The sequence below is a fragment of the Tamandua tetradactyla genome, chromosome 17 (assembly GCF_023851605.1).
Source record: "Tamandua tetradactyla isolate mTamTet1 chromosome 17, mTamTet1.pri, whole genome shotgun sequence".
NCBI classification, from domain to species: Eukaryota; Metazoa; Chordata; class Mammalia; order Pilosa; family Myrmecophagidae; genus Tamandua; species Tamandua tetradactyla.
Window position 1 is genome coordinate 48,550,265 of NC_135343.1, and position 24,278 is coordinate 48,574,542.

The 24,278-nt window shown below is 39.1% G+C and overlaps 1 protein-coding gene across 3 annotated transcripts in view; it reads right to left on the reverse strand.

Annotated features, from left to right (window-relative positions):
- M1AP (meiosis 1 associated protein) overlaps positions 1-17,952 on the reverse strand; it is a 120,398-nt gene extending 102,446 nt beyond the window's left edge. For all 3 annotated transcript variants that reach the window (XM_077134681.1, XM_077134680.1, XM_077134679.1), the window contains exon 1: positions 17,897-17,952. The gene's annotated coding sequence lies outside the window, so the exon portion shown is untranslated. The remainder of the gene's footprint in view (positions 1-17,896) is intronic.
- Positions 17,953-24,278: the final 6,326 nt, after the last annotated feature.

Here is a 24,278-nt window from a genome sequence, read left to right on the forward strand (position 1 = left end):
AGAGGTGGTCCTGGGGGTGACTCTTAGTCCTAATTTTAAGTAGGCTTAACCTATCCTTTGAGATGATAAGTTTCATATGAACAAACCCCAGGATTGGGGGCTCAGCCTATTGCTTTGGTTGTCCCCACTGCTTGTGAGAATATCAAGAATTCTCCACTTGGGGAAGTTGAATTGTCCCCCTTTCTCACCATTTCCCCAAGGGGACTTTGCAAATACTTTTTATTCACTGTTCAAATAATTCTGGGATTTATCAGGGCATCACTTTGGACAAACCTACAAAATCTTATGCCCTACTCAAGGTTCCATGTACTTAGGTCTACCAATTCTTTTTATTTTATTTTATATTATTATTGTTTTTTTTTGGGGGGGGGTCATGGTCCAGGAATTGAACCAGGGTCTCCTGCATGGAAAGCGAGCATTCTACCACCAAACCACCCATGTACCTTCTACTAATACTTTTTAAGTATCAGCCCACCATAGTCTGGAATGTCTCTGGGTATTACATTAAGCTATACAGAATTACCAGCCCTCGTTCCCGTTCTGGGATTCATGTGTTTGGGTTGTTTAAATGAGCCATTCAGACAGGTTGATTTAGATTGTGTGTTACAGAAAATTTAGGTTCTAGACAAAATAAACCTCTCTTCCTTTGGTCTCATACAGCAGGTGAAACTCTATAGTACATACAACTATCATCTTTCGCCGGGTATTCTGCTTTACCTTAGTCCCAAGCAGACTGGCCTCATTTTTATTTCTAATTGAAGTCTGATCTCTTTTTCGGTTACTTTAACTGTTATTGTATGTAGCAATGCTGGCTTTCAGAGCTGCAGAACTGCAACTCTGAATTTCAGGTGTCACAGAGGTACTCAAAGTTCCAGGGAAATACCAGCTTATACACATATAGCTCAGTGTCTCAGAATCTAGAAATACACTTCAAACTTCAGACTAAGTATGGCTGCTATAAGAGCTTACAATCTAGGCTCCAATTTTTATACAAGTATTTTCTGAAAGAGATCACAGCATATGTGTTCTTTTGTTTTTGGCTTATTTTGTACAATACACTGTTCCCAAGGTTGATTCAGTTTGTTGCATGCCTCAAGACATCATTCCTTTTTTTTTAAATTAATTTTTTAATTAATTAAAAAAATATAACAAACAAAAACATTCTTAACATATGATCATTCCATTCTACATATATAATTGGTAATTCACAATATCACATAGGTGCATGTTCATTATCACATCATTCCTTTTTATACCAGTACAATATTTCATCATATATATATATATATACACACACACAATTCACTTTACAGCTTCTCAGTCATGTACTCTTGGCCCCCTCCATCTATTGGGCACCATGGATAATGTCCAAAATAAACAAACCGTGTCTTATACTGTCCTCACTTGGTTGTACAATCACCAGCACTCTTAATTTCAGACCATCTTCATTGGTCCAAAGAGACAAAGAATCCATAAACACAGCCTCACCAAATATCAAATCAAAACTTCCCCTAATCTCCCCCACACCAATTATTTACTCCTAGTATTGCTGTGGTACTGTTGCTGTCTTCCTATTAACTATAGGTCATAGCATGCAATATTTGTTTCCCCCCATTCCTCTCTATTATTGACTCTTTGTACAAGATCAAACCTTTGAAGGAGTTTATGCAAGAACTTATTCATAATTGTAGAGTTAAACGATACATAGCACTATACATCCCTTTTCAATCGTATTCACCTTCAATATGGCAATGTTACCTATAACCCCACTAATTAGCTACCATCACTTCTATCTCTTCCCTCACATTTAAGTTCAACCTCATTGGGTAACCTTTCCCCCATTTCTAGCTTCTGTGTACCTCTAGGTTCTCTACATTTTACAGTGTTAACCTTTGAGATGAACTTTACCAGAGTCATAGTAGTGAAATCACAGAGTATTTATCCTTTTGTCTCTGACTTATTTCACTCAATATTATGTTCTCAATGTTCATCTATATTGTCATATGCTGTGGTAGTTAGACTCAGGTGTCAACTTGGCCAGGTGAAGGTGCCTAGTTTTACTGCTGTGGACACAAACCAATGGCATGTGAACCACATCTATTGCTGATTACATGTGCAGTTGCTAGGAGTTGTGCCTGCTGCAATGAATGATGTTTGATTTAATTGGCTGGTGCTTAAATGAGAGAGCTCAATATAGCACAGCCCAAGCAGCTCAGCATAACTCATCTCAGCACTCACAGCTCAGCCCAGGCCTTTGGAGATGCAGAAAGGAATCACCCCAGGGAATGTTGTTGGAACCTAGAGGCCTGGAGAGAAGGCCAGTAGAGATCACCCTGTGCCTTCTTGCGTAAGAAAGAACCTCAGTTGAAAGTTAGCTGCCTTTCCTCTGAAGAACTATATGTTAACTAAATAAATCCCATTTTACTGAAAGCCAATCCATCTCTGGTGTGTTGCATTATGGCAGCTAGTAAACTAGAACATATGCTTTGAGACCTCATTTAGTCTTACTGCTGCATAATATTCCATTATATGTATATACCACATTTTCTTTATCCACTCATCTGTTGATGGGCACTTGGATTATTTCCATCTTTTGGCAACTGTGAAAAGTGCTGCTATAAACATCAGTGTACAAATGTCTGTGTCACTGCTTTCAGTCCTTTTGGGTATATACCGGATATTGGTGCTGTTGGATTGTAGGGCAACTCAATATTTAGTTTTCTGAGGAACTGCCAAACTGTCTCCCATAGTAGCTGTACAATTATACATTCCTACCAGCAGTGAGTAAGTGTTCCAATTTCCTCACATCGTCTCCAACATTTGTAGAGTGTGAGGTGATATCTCCTAGTATTGATTTGCATTTCCATTATAGCTAATGAAGATAAGCATCTCTTCATGTGCTGTTTAGCCACATGTAGTTGCTCTTTGGAAAAATGTCTATTCATATACTTTGCTCATTTTATAATTGGGTTGTTTCTTCTTTTATTGTTAAATGATATAATTTTTTTATGTACATAGGATATCAAACCTTTATGTGATATGTGGTTTCCAGATATTTTCTCTGAGTTGCTCTTCACTTTTTTGACAAAGTCCTTTCAGGCACAGAAACTTTTGATTTTAAGGAGTTTCCATCTGGCAATTTTTTCTTTTGTTGCTTGTGCTTCGGGTGTAAAGTTTAAGAAGCTACCTCCTGTTACTATTACTTGAAGAGGTTTCCCTATATTTTCTTCTAGGAGTTTTGTGGTACCGGCTCCTATATTTAGGTCTTTAATCCATTTTGAGTTAATTTTTGTATAGAGCGTACCATTCTTTTGGCTACTGATATTCAGTTTTCCTATACCCATTTATTGAAAAGACTATTCTGTCCCGGTTCAGTGGATTTGGGGATCTTGTTGAAGATCAATTCACCATAGATTTGGTGATCTATCTCCGCACTTTTGACTTGATTCCATTGGTCAGTACTTCTATCTTTGTGCCACTACCATGCTGTTTTTTTTTTAATTTATTAATTAAAAAAATAAAGAAACAAAATAAAACAACATACATAATCAGTAATTCACAATATCATCACTTAGTTGCATATTCATCATTTCTTAGAACATTTGCATTAATTCAGAAAAAGAAATAAAAAGACAATAGAAAGGGCGGGCCGCGGTGGCTCAGCGGGCAAGAGTGCTTGCCTGCCATGCCGGAGGACCCCGGTTCGATTCCCGGCCCCAGCCCATGTAAAAAACAAACAAACAAAAAAAACAAACAAAAAATAACAAAATAAAAAAAATACTTAAAAAAAAAAAAAAAGACAATAGAAAAAGAAATAAAATGAACACAGGAAAGAAAAAAAAATTATACCTACCATACCCCTTACCCCTTGCTTTCATTGATCACTAGCATTTAAACTAAATTTATTTGAGCATTTGTTCCCCCTATTATTTATTTTTATTCCATATGTTCTACTCCTTTGTTGACAAGGTAGATAAAAGGAGCATCAGACACAAGGTTTTCACAATCACACAGTCACATTGTGACAGCTGTATCATTATTCAATCATCCTCAAGAAACATGGGTACTGGAACACAGCTCTACATTTTCAGGCAGTTCCCTCCAGCCTCTCCATTACATCTTGAATAACAAGATGATATCTACTTGATGCATAAAAATAACCTCCAGGATAACCTCTCAACTCTGTTTGGAATCTCTCAGCCATTGACACTTTGTCTCATTTCCCTCTTCCCCCTTTTGGTCAAGAAGGTTTTCTCAATCCCTTAATGCTAAGTCTCAGCTCATTCTAGGGTTTTTCTCAATCCCTTGATGCTGAGTCTCAGCTCATTCCAAGATCTCTGTCCCACGTTGCCAAGAAGGTCCACACCCCTGGGAGTCATGTCCCATGTAGAGAGGGGTAGGGTGGTGAGACTGTTTGTTGTGTTGGCTGGAGAGAGAGGCCACATCTGAGCAACAAAAGAGGCTCTCTTGGGGGTGACTCTTAGGCCTAAATTTTAAGTAGACGTGACCTATCCTTTGTGTGGTTAAGTTTCATATGAACAAACCCCAAGACTGGGGGCTCTGCCTATAGCTTTGGTTGTCCACACTGCTTGTGAGAATATCAAGAATTCAAGTTGGGAAAGTTGAATTTCTCCCCGTTCTCACCACTCCCCGAAGGGGGCTTTGCAGATACTTTTACACTCACTGATTGAATCACTCTGGGGTTCATCGGGGCATCACTCTGGACAAACCACAAAATCTCATGTCCTACCTGAGATTCCAAGTACTTATGGCGTTCAATCAAACTATCTACATAAGTTATATTAGGAAATGCTCTAGTCAAAATATAAATTTTGTAACTAATAAACATTTTTTGCTTTAGTCTCACACAACAGAAGGTGACATTTATAAATATTAATTACCATCTATTTTCAGTACCCTGCAATAATGACATTCCTTTGTTCTTTCTCATGCAAAAACATTTTTAAAACTGTACCTTGTACATTTCACTATTATTATACACTCTAGGCATTCCTAGATTTTACCATCTCAATCTTTAACATCTATCTTTGTTTCTGATTTCATTTATGTCCCCAGCCCTCCTCCCTCTAACATTCTCACATGCAGCTTCATTCAGTATTTTAACATAATTATATTACAGTTAGGTAGTATTGTGCTGTCCATTTCTGAGTTTTTGTATCCAGTCCTGTTGCACAGTCTGTATCCCTTCAGCTCCGATTACCCAATATTTTACCCTATTTCTATCTTCTGATGGTCTCTGTTACAAACAAAATATTCCAAGTTTATTCACTAATGTCAGTTCATATCAATGAGACCATACAGTATTTGTCCTTTAGTTTTTGGCTAGTCTCACTCAGCATAATGTTCTCAAGGTCCATCCATGTTGTTACATACTTCACAAGTTTATTCTGTCTTAAAGCTGCATAATATTCCATTGTGTGTATATACCACAGTTTGTTTAACCACTTGTTTGTTGATGGATATTTTGGCTGTTTCCATCTCCTTGCAATTGTAAATAATGCTGCTATAAACATTGGTATGCAAATGTCCGTTTGTGTCTTTGCCCTTAAGTCCTCTGAGTAGATACTTAGCAATGGTATTGCTGGGGTCATGTGGCAATTCAATATTCAGCTTTTTGGGGAACTGCCAAACTGCCTTCCACAGTGGTTGCACTATTTGACACTCCCACCAACAGTGAATAAGTGTGCCTCTTTCTCCACATCCCCTCCAGCACTTGTCATTTTCTGTTTTGTTGATAATGGCCATTCTGGTGGGTGTGAGATGATATCTCATTGTGGTTTTGATTTGCATTTCTCTAATGGCCAGGGATGTTGAACATCTCTTCATGTGCCTTTTGGCCATTTGTATTTCATCTTCTGAGAGTTGTCTGTTCAAGTCTTTTTCCCATTTTGTAATTGGATTGGCTGTCTTTTTGTTGCTAAGTTGAACAATCTCTTTATAAATTCTGGATACTAGACCTTTATCTGATATGTCGTTTCCAAATATTGTCTCCCATTGTGTAGGCTGTCTTTTTACTTTCTTGATGAAATTCTTTGATACACAAAAGTGTTTCATTTTGAGGAGTTCCCATTTATTTCTTTCTTTCTTCAGTGCTCTTGCTTTAGGTGTAAGGTCTTTAAAACCGCCTCCAATTATAAGATTTATAAGATAATTCCCTACATTTTCCTCTGTTTTATGGTCTTAGACCTGATGTTTAGATCTTTGATCGATTTTGAGATAACTTTTGTATAGGGTGTGAGATACAGGTCCTCTTTCATTCTTTTGCATATGGATATCCAGTTCTCTAGGCATTTATTGAAGAGACTGTTCTGTCCCAGGTGAGTTGGCTTGACTGCCTTATCAAAGATCAAATGTCCACAGATGAGAGGGTCTATATCTGAACACTCTATTCGATTCCATTGGTCAATATATCTATCTTTATGCCAGAACCATGCTGTTTTGACCACTGTGGCTTCATAATATGCCTTAAAGTAAGGCAGCGTGAGACCTCCAGCTTCGTTTTTTTTCCTCAAGATACTTTTAGCAATTTGGGGCACCCTGCCCTTCCAGATAAATTTGCTTATTGGTTTTTCTATTTCTGAAAAGTAAGTTCTTGGGATTTTGATTGGTATTGCATTGAATCTGTAAATCAATTTAGGTAGAATTGACATCTTAACTATATTTAGTCTTCCAATCCATGAACATGGTATGCCCTTCCATCTATTTAGGTCTTGTGTGATTTCTTTTAACAGTTTCTTGTAGTTTTCTTTGTATAGGTCTTTTGTCTCTTTAGTTAAATTTATTCCTAAGTATTTTATTCTTTTAGTTGAAATTGTAAATGGAATTCGTTTCTTGATTTCCCCCTCAGATTGTTCATTACTAGTGTATAAAACACTACAGATTTTTGAATGTTGATCTTGTAACCTGCCACTTTGCTGTACTCGTTTATTAGCTCTAGTAGTTCTGCTGTGGATTTTCAGGGTTTTCGACATATAGTATCATATCATCTGCAAACAGTGATAGTTTTACTTCTTCCTTTCCAATTTTGATGCCTTGTATTTCTTTTTCTTGTCTAATTGCTCTGGCTAGAACTTCCAACACAATGTTGAATAACAGAGGTGATAGTGGACATCCTTGTCTTGTTCCTGATCTTAGGGGGAAAGTTTTCAGTTTTTCCCCACTGAGGACGATATTAGCTGTGGTTTTTTCATATATTCCCTTTATCATTTTAAGGAAATTCCCTTGTATTCCTATCCTTTGAAGTGTTTTCAACAGGAAAAGATGTTGAATTTTGTCAAATGCCTTCTCTGCATCAATTGAGATGATCATGTGATTTTTCTGCTTTGATTTGTTGATATGGTGTATTACATTAATTGATTTTCTTATGTTGAACCATCCTTGCATACTTGGAATGAATCCTACTTGGTCATGATGTATAATTCTTTTAATGTGTTATTGGATTCGATTTGCTAGAATTTTGTTGAAGATTTTTGCATCTATATTCATTAGAGAGATTGGTCTGTAGTTTTCTTTTTTTGTAATATCTTTGCCTGGTTTTGGTATGAGGGTGATGTTGGCTTCATAGAATGAATTAGGTAGCTTTCCCTCCACTGCAATTTTTTTGAAGAGTTTGAGGAGAGTTGGTACTAAATGTTTCTGAAATGTTTGGTAGAATTCACATGTGAAGCCGTCTGGTCCTGGACTTTTCTTTTTAGGAAGCTTTTGAATGACTGATTCAATTTCTTTACTTGTGATTGGTTTGTTGAGGTCATCTATTTAATCTTGAGTCAAAGTTGGTTGTTCATGCCTTTCTAGGAAGTTGTCCATTTTATCTACATTGCTGTATTTATTGGCATAAAGTTGTTCATAGTATCCTGTTATTACCTCCTTTATTTCTGTGGGGTCAGTAGTTATGTCTCCTCTTCCATTTCTGATCCTATTTTTTTGCATCCCCTCTCTTCTTCTTTTTGTCAATCTTGCTAAGGGCCCATCAATCTTATTGATTTTCTCATAGAACCAACTTCTGGTTTTATTGATTTTCTCAATTGTTTTCATGTTCTCAGTTTCATTTATTTCTGCTCTAATCTTTGATATTTCTTTCCTTTTCCTTGCTTTGGGGTTAGTTTGCTGTTCTTTCTCCAGTTCTTCCAAGTAGAAAGTTAATTCCTGTATTTTTGCCCTTTCTTCTTTTTTGATATAGGCATTTAGGGCAATAAATTTCCCTCTTAGCACTGCCTTTGCTGCATCCCATAAGTTTTGATATGTTGTGTTTTCATTTTCATTTGCCTCGAATATTTACTGATTTCTCTTGTAATTTTTTCCTTGACCCACTGGTTGTTTAAGAGTGTGTTGTTGAGCCTCCACATATTTGTGAATTTTCTGGCACTTTGCCTATTATTGATTTCCAACTTCATTCCCTTATGATCTGAGAAAGTGTTTTGCATGATTTCAATCTTTTTAAATTTGTTGAGACTTGCTTTTGTGACCCAGCATATGGTCTATCTTTGAGAATGATCCATGAGCACTTGAGAAAAAGGTGTATCCTGCTGTTGTGGGGTGTAATGTCCTATAAATGTTGTTAAGTCTAGCTCATTTATTGTAATAGTGAAATTCTCTGTTTCTTTATTGATCCTCTGTCTAGATGTTCTGTCCATTGATGAGAGTGGGGAATTGAAGTCTCCAACTATTATGGTAGATGTGTCTATTTCCCTTTTCAGTGTTTGCAGTGTTTGCCTCACGTATTTTGTGGCATTCTGGTTCGGTGCATAAATATTTATGATTGTTATGTCTTCATGTTGAACTGTTCCTTTTATTAGTACATAGTATCCTTCTTTGCCTCTTTTAATTGTTTTACATTTGAAGTCTAATTTGTTGGATATTAGTATAGCTACTCCTGCTCTTTTCTGGTTATTTGCATGAAATATCTTTTCCCAACCTTTCACTTTCAACCTATGTTTATCTTTGGGTCTAAGATGTGTTTCCTGTAGATAGCATATAGAAGGATCCAGTTTTTAAATCCATTCTGCCAGTCTATGTCTTTGATTGGGGAGTTCAATACATTAACATTTAATGTTATTACTGTTTGGGTAGTACTTTCCTCTACCATTCTGCCTTTTGCATTTTATATGTCATATCTAATTTTCCTTCTTTCTACACTCTTCTCCACATCTCTCTCTTCTGTTTCTTCATATCTGTCTCTAGTGCTCCCTTTAGTATTTCTTGCAGAGCTGGTCTCTTGGTGACAAATTCTCTCAGTGATTTTTTTTTCTTTTTTTTTTTATTAATTAAAAAAAGAATTAACAAAACAATTAGAAATCATTCCAATCTACATGTACAATCAGTAATTCTTAATAACATCACATAGTTGCATATTCATCATTTCTTAGTACATTTGCATCGATTTAGAAAAAGAAATAAAAAGACAACAGAATAAGAATTAAAACAATAATAGAAAGAAAAAAAAACAAAAAAAAACAAAAACAAAAAACCTATACCTCACATGCAGCTTCATTCAGTGTTTTAACATAATTGCATTACAATTGGGTAGTATTGTGCTGTCCATTTCTGAGTTTTTATATCCAGTACCGTTGTACAGTCTGTATCCCTTCATCTCCAATTATCCCTTCTCTCTCTTTTTTTTTTAATTAACGGAAAAAAAGAAATTAACCCAACATTTAGAGATCATACCATTCTACATATGCAATCATTAATTCTTAACATCATCACATAGATGCATGATCATCATTTCTTAGTACATTTGCATTGGTTTAGAAGAACTAGCAACATAACCGAAAAAGATATAGAATGTTAATATAGAGAAAAAAATAAAAGTAATAATAGTAAAATCAAAACAAAACAAAACAAAAACCTATAGCTCAGATGCAGCTTCATTCAGTGTTTTAACATGATTACTTTACAATTAGGTATTATTGTGCTGTCCATTTTTGAGTTTTTGTATCTAGTCCTGCTGCACAGTCTGTATCCCTTCAGCTCCAATTACCCATTATCTTACCCTGTTTCTAACTCCTGCTGGACTCTGTTACCAATGACATATTCCAAGTTTATTCTCGAATGTCGGTTCACATCAGTGGGACCATACAGTATTTGTTCTTTAGTTTTTGGCTAGACTCACTCAGCATAATGTTCTCTAGGTCCATCCATGTTATTACATGCTTCATAAGTTTATCCTGTCTTAAAGCTGCATAATATTCCATCGTATGTATATACCACAGTTTGTTCAGCCACTCTTCTGTTGATGGAGATTTTGGCTGTTTCCATCTCTTTGCAATTGTAAATAACGCTGCTATAAACATTGGTGTGCAAATGTCCGTTTGTGTCTTTGCCCTTAAGTCCTTTGAGTAGATTCCCAGCAATGGTATTGCTGGGTCATATGGCAATTCTATATTCAGCTTTTTGAGGAACCGCCAAACTGCCTTCCACAGTGGTTGCACCATTTGACATTCCCACCAACAGTGGATAAGTGTGTCTCTTTCTCTGCATCCTCTCCAGCACTTGTCATTTTCTGTTTTGTTGATAATGGCCATTCTGGTGGGTGTGAGATGATATCTCATTGTGGTTTTGATTTGCATTTCTCTAATGGCCGGGGACATTGAGCATCTCTTCATGTGCCTTTTGGCCATTTGTATTTCCTCTTCTGATAGGTGTCTGTTCAAGTCTTTTTCCCGTTTTGTAATTGGGTTGGCTGTCTTTTTGTTGTTGAGTTGAACAATCTCTTTATAAATTCTGGATACTAGACCTTTATCTGATATGTCATTTCCAAATATTGTCTCCCATTGTGTAGGCTGTCTTTCTACTTTCTTGATGAAGTTCTTTGATGCACAAAAGTGTTTAATTTTGAGGAGCTCCCATTTATTTATTTCCTTCTTCAGTGTTCTTGCTTTAGGTTTAAGGTCCATAAACCGCCTCCAGTTGTAATATTCATAAGATATCTCCCAACATTTTCCTCTAACTGTTTTATGGTCTTAGACCTAATGTTTAGATCTTTGATCCATTTTGAGTTAACTTTTGTATAGGGTGTGAGATATGGGTCTTCTTTCATTCTTTTGCATATGGATATCCAGTTCTCTAGGCACCATTTATTGAAGAGACTGTTCTGTCCCAGGTGAGTTGGCTTGACTGCCTTATCAAAGATCAAATGTCCATAGATTATAGGGTCTATATCTGAGCACTCTATTCGATTCCATTGGTCGATATATCTATCTTTATGCCAATATCATGCTGTTTTGACCACTGTGGCTTCATAATATGCCTTAAAGTCAGGCAGTGCGAGACCTCCAGCTTCGTTTTTTTTTGTCAAGATATTTTTAGCAATTCGGGGCACCCTGCCCTTCCAGATAAATTTGGTTATTGGTTTTTCTGTTTCTGAAAAGTAAGTTGTTGGGATTTTGATTGGTATTGCATTGAATCTGTAAATCAATTTAGGTAGGATTGACATCTTAACTATATTTAGTCTTCCAATCCATGAACATGGTATGCCCTTCCATCTATTTAGGTCTTCTGTGATTTCTTTTAACAGTTTTTTGTAGTTTTCTTTATATAGGTTTTTTGTCTCTTTAGTTAAATTTATTCCTAGGTATTTTATTCTTTTAGTTGCAATTGTAAATGGGATTCGTTTCTTGATTTCCCCCTCAGCTTGTTCATTACTAGTGTATAGAAATGCTACAGATTTTTGAATGTTGATCTTGTAACCTGCTACTTTGCTGTACTCATTTATTAGCTCTAGTAGTTTTGTTGTGGATTTTTCCGGGTTTTCGACGTATAGTATCATATCGTCTGCAAACAGTGATAGTTTTACTTCTTCCTTTCCAATTTTGATGCCTTGTATTTCTTTTTCTTGTCTAATTGCTCTGGCTAGAACCTCCAACACAATGTTGAATAACAGAGGTGATAGTGGACATCCTTGTCTTGTTCCTGATCTTAGGGGGAAAGTTTTAAATTTTTCCCCATTGAGGATGATATTAGCTGTGGGTTTTTCATATATTCCCTCTATCATTTTAAGGAAGTTCCCTTGTATTCCTATCCTTTGAAGTGTTTTCAACAGGAAAGGATGTTGAATCTTGTCAAATGCCTTCTCTGCATCAATTGAGATGATCATGTGATTTTTCTGCTTTGATTTGTTGATATGGTGTACTACATTAATTGATTTTCTTATGTTGAACCATCCTTGCATACCTGGGATGAATCCTACTTGGTCATGATGTATAATTCTTTTAATGTGTTGTTGGATACGATTTGCTAGAATTTTACTGAGGATTTTTGCATCTATGTTCATTAGAGAGATTGGTCTGTAGTTTTCTTTTTTTGTAATATCTTTGCCTGGTTTTGGTATGAGGGTGATGTTGGCTTCATAGAATGAATTAGGTAGTTTTCCCTCCACTTCAATTTTTTTGAAGAGTTTGAGGAGAGTTGGTACTAATTCTTTCTGTAATGTTTGATAGAATTCACATGTGAAGCCGTCTGGTCCTGGACTTTTTTTTTAGGAAGCTTTTGAATGACTAATTCAATTTCTTTACTTGTGATTGGTTTGTTGAGGTCATCTATTTCTTCTTGAGTCAAAGTTGGTTGTTCATGTCTTTCCAGGAACCCGTCCATTTCATCTAAATTGTTGTATTTATTAGCATAAAGTTGTTCATAGTATCCTGTTATTACCTCCTTTATTTCTGTGAGGTCAGTAGTTATGTCTCCTCTTCCATTTCTGATCTTATTTATTTGCATCCTCTCTCTTCTTCTTTTTGTCAATCTTGCTAAGGGCCCATCAATCTTATTGATTTTCTCATAGAACCAACTTCTGGTCTTATTGGTTTTTCTATTGTTTTCATGTTTTTAATTTCATTTATTTCTGCTCTAATCTTTGATATTTCTTTCCTTTTCCTTGCTTTGGGGTTAGCTTGCTGTTCTTTCTCCAGTTCTTCCAAGTGGACAGTTAATTCCTGAATTTTTGCCTTTTCTTCTTTTCTGATATAGGCATTTAGGGCAATAAATTTCCCTCTTAGCACTGCCTTTGCTGCGTCCCATAGGTTTTGATATATTGTGTTTTCGTTTTCATTTGCCTCGAGATATTTACTAATTTCTCTTGCAAATTCTTCCTTGACCCACTCGTTGTTTAAGAGTGTGTTGTTGAGCCTCCACGTATTTGTGAATTTTCTGGCACTCCGCCTATTACTGATTTCCAACTTCATTCCTTTATGATCCGAGAAAGTGTTGTGTATGATTTCAATCTTTTTAAATTTTTTAAGACTTGCTTTGTGACCTAGCATATGGTCTATCTTTGAGAATAATCCATGAGCACTTGAGAAAAAGATGTATCCTGCTGTTGTGGGATGTAATGTCCTATAAATGTCTGTTAAGTCTAGCTCATTTATAGTAATATTCAGATTCTCTATTTCTTTATTGATCCTCAGTCTAGATGTTCTGTCCATTGATGAGAGTGGTGAATTGAAGTCTCCAACTATTATGGTATATGTGTCTATTTCCCTTTTCAGTGTTTGCAGTGTATTCCTCATGTATTTTGGGGCATTCTGGTTCGGTGCATAAATATTTATGATTGTTATGTCTTCTTGTTTAATTGTTCCTTTTATTAGTAGATAGTGTCCTTCTTTGTCTCTTTTAACTGTTTTACATTTGAAGTCTAATTTGTTGGATATTAGTATAGCCACTCCTGCTCTTTTCTGGTTGTTATTTGCATGAAATATCTTTTCCCAACCTTTCACTTTCAACCTATGTTTATCTTTGGGTCTAAGATGTGTTTCCTGTAGACAGCATATGGAAGGATCCTGTTTTTAAATCCATTCTGCCAGTCTATGTCTTTTGATTGGGGAATTCAGTCCATTAACATTTAGTGTTATTACTGTTTGGATAATATTTTCCTCTAACATTTTGCCTTTTGCATTATATATATCATATCTGACTTTCCTTCTTTCTACACTCTTCTCCATACCTCTCTCTTCTGTCTTTTCGTATCTGACTCTAGTGCTCCCTTTAGTATTTCTTGCAGCGCTGGTCTCTTGGTCACAAATTCTCTCAGCGATTTTTTGTCTGAAAATGTTTTAATTTCTCCCTCATTTTTGAAGGACAATTTTGCTGGAGATAGGAGTCTTGGTTGGCAGTTTTTCTCTTTTAGTAATTTAAATATATCATCCCACTGTCTTCTAGCTTCCATGGTTTCTGCTGAGAAATCTACATATAGTCTTATTGAGTTTCCCTTGTATGTGATGGATTGTTTTTCTCTTGCTGCTTTCAAGATCCTCTCTTTCTCTTTGACCTCTGACATTCTAACTAGTACGTGTCTTGGAGAACGCCTATTTGGGTCTAATCTCTTTGGGGTGTGCTGCACTTCCTGGATCTGTAATTTTAGGTCTTTCATAAGAGTTGGGAAATTTTCAGTGATAATTTCTTCCATTAGTTTTTCTCCTCCTTTTCACTTCTCTTCTCCTTCTGGGACACCCACAACACGCATATTTGTGCGCTTCATATTGTCCTTGAGTTCCCTGATACCCTGTTCAAATTTTTCCATTCTTTTCCCGATAGTTTCTGTTTCCTTTTGGAATTCAGATGTTCCATCCTCCAAATCAGTAATTCTATCTTCTGTCTCTTTAAATCTATCATTGTAGGTATCCATTGTTTTTTCCATCTTTTCTACTTTATCCTTCACTTCCATAAGTTCTGTGATTTGTTTTTTCAGTTTTTCTATTTCTTCTTTTTGTTCAGCCCATGTCTTCTTCATGTCCTCCCTCAGTTTATCGATTTCGTTTTTGAAGGTTTTCCATTTCTGTTCGTATATTCAGCATTAGTTGTCTCAGCTCCTGTATCTCATTTGAACTATTGGTTTGTTCCTTTGACTGGGCCATATTTTCAATTTTTTGAGCATGATTTGTTATCTTCTTCTGGCATCTGGGCATTTAGTCAGATTTCCCTGGGTGTTGGACCCAACAGGTTGAAAGATTTTTCTGTGAAATCTCTGGGTTCTGTTTTTCTTATCCTGCGCAGTAGGTGGCCCTCGTGGCACACGTTTGTCTGTGGGTCCCACCAGTAAAAGGTGCTGTGGGTCCTTTAACTTTGGAAAACTCTCGCCGTGGGGGGGGGGGGGGTCGCCAGCCAAAGCGGCTTGGAAGAGTGCTAGCTGGCCCGGGGGTCCGAATGCGGGGAGGGTCGCCGGCCACCGCAGCCCGTGAGAGTGCCCATCCGAATTTCCTATTCGGCCCGGGGCGCCAAGCGTGGCGGGAAGGCGCCAGCCGCCGCGGCCCCAGGAGAGTGCACCGTTCCCAGCCGGACCGGGAAGTCACGTGTTTGGAAGGGACCCCCCCCGGTCACCGTTCTCCGCAGCCTGGGGATTTCCGATCTTATTCTCTCAGTTGGTCTGGGGGGCCGCGCATGGTGGGAGCGCCAGCCGCCACGGCTTGAGGGGACCGCCTGCCCAATTCTGCCAGCTGGCCCGAGAGGGAGGAAGGGATGGACTCCGGCCGCTTTTTCCTCCCCGCGCGGGGAATACCGCGCCCCTCGGCGATCTCACCGGAGCAGGTTCTCTCAGCCAGTCAGCCGTTCCAGGATGGGGTACGCTGTCTTTTTGATCTCTGTCGTGGCTCCAGGAGCTGTTCTGTATCGTTTCTACTCCCCTAGTAGCTGTTTTGGAGGAGGAACTAAGATCTGCGCGTCTTACTAAGCCGTCATCTTCCCTGTCTCTCCCAGATAGGGACTTTGAGGCCTTACTGAATGTGGGATGGGCTTCTACTTTCCCTGCCCGTTTTCTCTCACAGCTGAAACCTTAATTTATCATTTTAGAGCTTAGGCAGTCCTCACTTCACACAGTTCAGATTTGGATGAATTTGTTACAAGCGTTTAGTTAAATAACACCAGTCCCCCAACAACCGAGTTTAAATTTCAGGTATCATGTGCTATTAATTGTGAGCAATTACATAAATTACACATTGCAGCTAGCTCCTCAGTCTATAAATCACCAGTAAATAACAGATGTGCACCATCATTATTGACCAGTCATGCCACTTTCTTTCAAAGCCTTTCAGTGATTAGGCACTGCATGTGTTATTCAGTTCACCCACAGTCAGTATGTGTAGCTGTGTTGCCTCCTTTTCTCTTAGTAACAAACTTATGTGACATTTTATAAAAATGGATAATCAAAACAGGGAGTGAGCCATTAAAGTTTTCTGGATTTTCTTTCCAGGAAAGAAAGGAAAAGTGATAATGCTTGAAGTGAAATTGGAATGGAACACAGGTAGAGTTACAGAAGAAACACCTGACTGTGAGAATGTACTGTCACTGTTTGAAAAACTCTAACTATGCAGACAGAGGTACTTAGTGAGGGTGAACTTAATGTAAATGAGGAAAGTCATGGTAAGGAAATGGATGAAGATGTCCCAGAAGAAGTGACGCTGGCAAAAACTTAACTTCAGAGGAACTCTTGCAGATATTTTACTTTGAAAGTGCAAAGGATAAAATGATGTAAGTTGATCCAAAGTTAGAAAGGAGTATAACAGTTTGCTAAGGTATAGAAAAGACGCTTGTTCTGTATCCGTAAGTCATACCATATGAAGGCAAGCACTGTTCACACTACTGTTGATAAATATGTCTCAGAAAACCAACTTTGATTCTCAGTGTTTCTAGCATTTAAAATTATAGTGTACTAAATAAATTAGCTTTATTACTTTTTATTTCCATATACTCTTATAATCCACAGTAAGAAGGTTTTTAATGTTTTGACAATAATTTTTAGGGGTCATGGAAAAATTGTAATTTTTCCCCATTGATTATTAAGAGCTCTTTGCACAGTTTCAGCTCGCACAGTCTTTTTTAAAGCTCCACACTAACATGCAATGTGGGGATGGTACTAAAGCACAGGTAAGAGGCAGAGATCTTCACTAAATCCTCAAATATGATCAATTAATGCATATGACGTGTCTGGGCATAGTATTAAACAGGATCTGACTTTACTTTTGACTCTATACACTCCACTCTTGCCAAGAACACCCACTTAATGGTTTCCTCATGCAAACTGGCTAAAACTAGAACTGGAAACGCCCCAAACTGGCAACTTACTCCCTTAGTGAAACCCTTCAAAAGATTCCACTTACACTTGGAACAAAATCCAAACTCCTTACCTTGTTTCCTACTCTCCCTCTTCATGCCACGCCACCCCCTGCCCAAGCTCCTCCGTACCCCCGGGGCAACTTTCAGGTCCCCAAACGTGTTCAGCTTCCGCCTGTGGCTGCTAGTCCCCGACCTTCGTTTCTGATAATTTCCTTTCTTAACCTTACTTATTCTTTAGGTCTCGGCTTAAAAGATTAGGGGCCCTTTACATACCCTCATAAAAGCTCCCGCATTATACCTTTATAGCCCTTAGGACACTTTATCGTATGAGAAATAGTTCAATGGTTCTCCCTCAGTCAGGGCCGCACTAAGAATTTCGAGGGCCCTAAGTACTTTTGCCTTCGGTGCCTCTTATTTCTATCACAATTTTTAAAAATAATTGGACAGGTTGTCGTGGGCCCTAAAGGTTGCACTGTGTACGTGTGTGTGTAAAAACATCATTTTCGCGGGTCCCTCAAAGGGATCGTGGGCCCTGCGCACGGCGCCGTCCGGCCCTCAGCCTAGACCGCCCGGCCGCTGAGGAAACGCGGCGGAGGGCCCAGAAGGCCGCGCGCTGGCTTTTAGCTCCACCTGCCTCGGGGCGTCAGGCCCGCCCCGGCTCCTACCCGGGTCGCGGTCGCCTCCGCTACCGCTACCACCTGCCTGAGGGCGCGCTTGACCTTCCTCTAGGGGCTGTCCTCCCGTCCTCCGTGGCCCTCAGCACCTTCTCCTGCCCTGAGGCATGCAGAAGCGCGGATTTCTCCCCTTTCTCTTAGGCAAGGAACTTTGGCATTACCTGGTCCTCTCGGCTCTTCGCGTCCCACTGCGCCGCCGAGCGCGCCCGGGTCACGTCCCGCTGGGGCTGGGCGGGGCGGTTCACTGCGAGAGAGCCGCGGGGGAGAACGGCATCCTCCGGATATCCCCTAACACCGCCCCTGAGACCCACGGTCTCCGAGTCCTCGGGCACCCTGCTAATACTCCTTCTTTGGTCGTTCAGTAGAGTTTTGAATGTTGTTGGGAGTGTTATGCTAAAGCTGACACTTTCTCGTTAGCGTACCCCATCCCCCCCCCCCACAAATGAAATAGTCCAGCGACTCCCCCACCATCTTCTTGCCCTTCTGTATAATTCATTCATTCATTCATACAGTCACTCCTTTATTCAATAAATATGTGTTGAGGTCACACTATGTGCCTGGCAACGTACTATAAATTGGATAAACAAATAGTATCTGCCATCATGGAGGTTAGCCTTTAATCTACCCTCAGGAAGTTCTTGTCGGTCTTTTCAAACCCTTGCATCCCAAGAAGGCCTGGCCCTTTCTACTCATCTTCATCCTCACTTAATACCTATTGATTCCTATAGTCCCTTTGACAGAATCGGGACAGGTTAGGAGTGCCCTGTTCTTATAAGCTGTCTGATCTGGGTCTTCAACTCTGTCTGGTTGTATAGAGTCCTCCAGTTTAGCCCACAAGGAAAGGAAGAGATAATGCTAGTGCTAAATAAAAAATGAACACACACACAGTTTCTCCTGTTACCTTCTTTATTATTGCTTTTTCCTATTAGTTCATGATCTGAGACGTTAGTTAGGGGAATGGAGACTGCTGCATGGAGTACCAATGAGTGCCTCAGGACAGAGTGACCCGCCTATATTCTAGTCCCATTAATGACATTTGCTCTTCTCATCTGCTTCTTGGAGTAAAAACAGAGCTATTTTGCTCAAGTGTCTTTTCTGAACACTGTAATCTGATGTCCATTAGACTTCCTGTGTTCCAATCTGAAGAAAGTAGCTTCTCAACAGCTCTTTTATTCTGCATAATGCAAATCAGTCATCCTGCCTCTAATCTCCATATTAACCTCTAAATTGATGTTAGAATTATCCTTGTAAATAAATGTTTGATCATGTCATTCTTCAGCTTAAAAACTGTTCATGTTTCCTTTATGGTTCTATGGTCCATAATTACTACCTACCATCCGGTGCTCAACCCCACAGTATCCTTAACTCTAACTCCAAACCCATCACTCAACACTCCCAGCTATAACAAATTTCTCCCTGACTCACTACAAGTTGTTTCACCCCCTTGGGTATTATTGAAAAATATGCCAAGAACTGTGACAGATGTGGGGCACTATGATATGATTCCCTAAATATCTCACTAGACTCTGAGGGTAACAAATCCTTTTCATTGTGAGATGCACCTCAAATACAAGGAGCATGTTTGACCAAGGGCCCCAGCTGTTGCCTTAGAAATCCATTGCCGGGGGTGCAAGGGTAGTTCAGTGGTAGAATTCTCGACTGCCATGTGGGAGATCCAGGTTCGATTCCTGGCCCATACACTATCCCCTCCCTCTGCCCCCAAATTCAACAAATGGTGCTGCAATAACAGGATAGTCATATGAAAAAAGAATGAAATGTGACCCCCACCATATACCATACAAAAGAAAAAGAAATCCATTGCCATGTTTGCATTGAGGCCACACGCCCCATGGGCTGCTCCCAGCTATGACTAAGTGTGAAGGGTATACTAAGGCAGGCCTGTTCCTGGGAAACACAAAACTCCTTTGAAGGACAACCTTGGCTTGAGGACTCAACAGCCTTGCTGAACTGTCCTTAGACTGCACAGTGATCTAGAATGTTTCCTTCCCTTTCTTCTACATCTGGGGACAGACTTGTATCATGGTCTGACTGCATTCCCAGCCTTTTTTGGCTCCTTCCCCAATTTCGCTCACATGAAATAGAATAAGAGTGTTTTTCCTAATAAAATCTTTTGCATTTAATCTTGTCTTGGTGTCTGTTTCTTGCAGGACTTAAACTAAGACACTAATATTAGAACAAACAATTCCAGACAATGTAGAAAGTAACAGTAGAGGTATTAAACATTCACCAAATATTTACTCGTGGTCTACTATATGCTAGGCACTAAGAATACAATAACCTCTGCCCTCTTGGGGCTTAAAGTCTATGAAAGACAAACAGGTACTAAGGCAATGACTGCTAGAGCAGGAGAAACACAGGGTTTTGGGATCACAAAGGACAGCATAGAGCTGGAGACTAAGGGCATTCTTCCTGGAAAAGAGGATTGCTATTCTGAGCTGAACAAACAAGGGTGAATAAGAGTTAGCCATACAAGGGGTATGGAGGGTATTCTGCACAGAGGAGACTCAGAAAATGAAGACGCTGGGCCAGTCTGGAGTATAATATTTGAAAGAGGAGTGGTAAAGTTGAAGCAGGAGAAGTAGATAAGGGGCCAGAAAATGTAACGTCTTTTGGACTATAATAAAGATGTCAAATTTCATCTGATAGCAACAGTGGGGTTGAGGGAGCTGGATTGAAGTTTTATTTTATTTATTTATTTATTTATATATGAAACGTAGCCACATACAAACACAAACATTCTTACCATATGATCATTCCATTCCTGTTATATAATCAACAACTCACAATATCATTATATAGTTGTATATTCATCATCATGATCGTTTGGATTGAAGCATTTTAAGTAGAATAGTGAAATGATCTGATTTGTGTACTGTAGAGAGCATTCATGAGTCAGAATACGAAGAGAGAAATATGAACTGGAGATGGAGATTTAGGAAATAGATATTAATGAAATTAGCAGAATGAGACTGAGTACAACAGCTAATTTTCAAAGTGGGTATCGCAACTTATTAAAGGGTAGTAAAATCCAATCAGCATTTAAAAAAATGAAATAGAATAAAATGCAATACAACAGACAATATCAAGGTTTAGCCCCGAAATAAGGGTAAATATAATATAAATATGACCATGAAAAGATTAATTCACTAATGTATTATGAATGTATGCTCTTATGTATTACTAGGTTGCAATGTAAAATGAACTTCTCATTGTGCATTGCTATAAAAAAATTGAAAAATATTTTTGAAAAAACACCAAAAGACAAAAATATCAATACCTAAACTGTGTCCAAAGAAGAGTCTAAGGCAAAGCTCAATTACTGAGAAGCAGTCAGGGAGAGGCATTTCTTGGTGCCAGGGTAAGAGGTTCAAAGGAGGCTTCCATTGTATTGAGGCTGTTGTTGTATAGAAGGTTTCACAGAGAAGATTTGAAGTACAATCTCAAATGTCCATTTCCCCCTCTAGATAAGAAATTTGAATTCAGGGACCACATCGTAATCATCTTCATACCTGTTATACTTAGCAAGCACCTGGCATATAGTAGACCCTCAATAATTGTTGCACAAGTAAAGCAGAACTTGCGCTTAGAAAGATTACCCTGATGGAGTCTGAAGAGGGAGAGATTGGAGACAGGTTTTACTTTTGTTTTTTAATACAACTATTGCATACTGGGGTGGCCAATGATGAAGTCCTGAACTATGACAATGAGAATGAAAAATAAAAGGGCGGATTTAAGTTAATCATGTGGCAGAATTATCAGGACCCAATGACTATCTACATATGGGTGTGGTAACCAGCCTCCGAGGTGGAGTCCCTACCTTCTACCCTGTGTCGTTTTCTCTCATGTTGCGTAGGGCTTCGTATGTGACCAATAGAATACGGCACAAGTGACTGTATGTTACTTCTGAGACTAGGTAATAAAAGACATTGTGGTTTTTACCTGGCTCTTTTGGATCACTTACTCTTAAGAAGCTAGCTCCATATTGTGAGGTTATTCACAAAACCCCGTGGAGACAGGTCCATGTGGAGAGGAACAGAGGCAGCACCAATTTGCCAGAAGACAGAGTCTCTGGCCCCAATTAAGTGTGCAGATGACTGCAGTCCCAGCTGATTTCTTTACTGAGAGACTGGGAGTCAGACCACCCAGCTAAGCTGCTCCTGAATTCCTGACACAGAGGAAATGTGCGAGATAATAAAAGTTTAGTGTTAAGTCATCGTTTTTAAAATTATTTATTTTTAATTGACATATATTCACATACCATGTAATCATCCAGAGTGTACAAAGTTCACAATATCATCATATAGCTGTGCATTTATCATCACAACTGACTTTTTTTGTGCAAAGTAACATATATATATATATATAAAAGCAACAAATTTCAAAGTACATCACAGCAATCAGTTGTAGTAGAACAGATTTCAAAGTTTGGTATGAGTTACAATTCCACAATTTTAGATTTTCATTTCTAGCTGCTCTAAGATACTGGTGACTAAAAGAAATATCAATACGATTCAGCAGTCATAATCATTGCTAAACCCAACCTTCTCTGTATAATTCCACCATCAATTTTGTTCATTCTCCCACTATTTAGTGGTATTTAGGCTATGTCCATTCTAACTTTTTCATGTAGAGAGGGGCTGTTGATAATACGGGATAGAGGGATGGGACTAGTTGGAGTTCTGAAATGCTCTGCATTTCAGGATATGTCTGATCCAGGCACCCATCTGGAGGTTGTAGGTTTCGGAATGTTACCTTAGTACATGCAATCTTTGTAGAATTTTATATAACACACTAGGTGTTCTTTAGGATTGGCAGGAATGGTTTTGGCTGGGGTTTGGCAAGTTGTGGTAGGTAGCAGTGTCTAACTGAAGCCTGCATAAGAGTGACCTCCAGAGTAGCCTCTTGATTCTATTTGAACTTCCTCAGCCACTGATACCTTATTTGTTACATTTCTTTTCCCTCTTTTTTGTCAGGATGACATTGCTGACCCCACGGTGAGTCACCAAATTTTGAGGTTAATTTGTTACCTTTGTTATGCAGCCTAGATAACTGATATAATGTTTAAAAAGAAGGAGAAAGCAAGGATAACCTGCAAGGCTCTAAATTGCAGGACTAAGTGCTGAAGATAGGTATGCTCAGGACCTGTGTTTGTAGAATATCTAGGTGGAGATGTTCATAGGCAGTGCTTGCCTCTCATCCTCTCATCCTGCCCATTATCCTTGAAGGCAGTTTCAATGTCACCTCCTTTGTGAAACTCTCCTGATAGTCTTAGACGAAACCTATTGTGCCTTTATGAAACTATATGCACCCCAGAAAAGTCATGTTTTAATCTGATCCAATCTTGTGGGGGAAGCTGTTTCTTTTAATCCTGATTCAATACTGTAGAGTGGAAACTTTTGATTACATTATTTCCATGGAGATGTGACCCGGTTGTGGGTGTGACTTTTTGATTAGAAGAAGGTGTGACTCACCCATTCAAGGCATGTCTTGATTGGTTTACTGGTGTCCTTTAAAAAGGGAAACATTTTGAAGAAACCTCAGAACCGATGTAGAAATAGTCCGGGTGCTAAAACAAGGACTCACAGAAATAGCCAGAACCTGAACAGAAAAAATCTCCAGCCCCAGCAGATGCTAAGCCAAGAGATGAAACTCAGAGTTTTGTCCCAGGGCAGCTAAGTGAATGCCCACAGACGCTTAGAGAGGAGAACAATGGCATTAGAAGCTGGAAGCAACAGAATCCAGAAGAACACCAGCAGATGCCAGCCACGTGCCTTCCCTGATCACCCTTCCTTGAGTCAAGGTATCTTTCTCTGGTTGCTTTATTAAGACATATTTATGGCCTCAGAACTGTAAACTTATAATGTATTAAATTCCCTTTATAAAAGCCGTTCTATTGCTGGTATATTGCTTTCCGGCAGCTAACAAACGAATACACCTTTTTGAACACGTTTGCAGCAAACATGCACACCTTGTAGTGCAATTATCTCCTTGCAGTTATTTGTTTACATGTCTGTCCCATTGCACTGTGAGGTCCCTAAGGGCAAGGACTGGGTTTTTTTTTTTTTTTTTTTTTTTGTACCTGTGCATCTTCAGTGTTTTGCACTGTGCCTGTGAGTTTTCATTAAGTCCTTACAGAAGGGACGATTTTGAGAAATTTGGTGAGTATACCCCATTTACCCAGATGTTTTTTCTACTAGCCCGTATCTGAGCATTTGAATGTTTGGAGTGGACGGAACAAATCTGCCACTCGAGGTCCTTGGAGTGACACCCCCAGGCCAGTTGGCCTCACACCTTCACCTGGGTCTAGCCCCGCCTCTACCTGGGTTGGGCTTCTCCGCTGAGCCCCGCCTCCTATTCCCCTCGATTGGCTGGAGGTAGAAAGCGGCCCGACCATTCTCTCTTCTTGAGGGGGCGCAGCTGGGCGGTGTTCGATCGCAGCCGCAGGCCGAGCGGCTCCGAGGGAAGCCGAGTGGGGCCGAGGTAGGCGGCGCCCTGGTCCTGAGCAGAGGCGGCGGAGCCTGC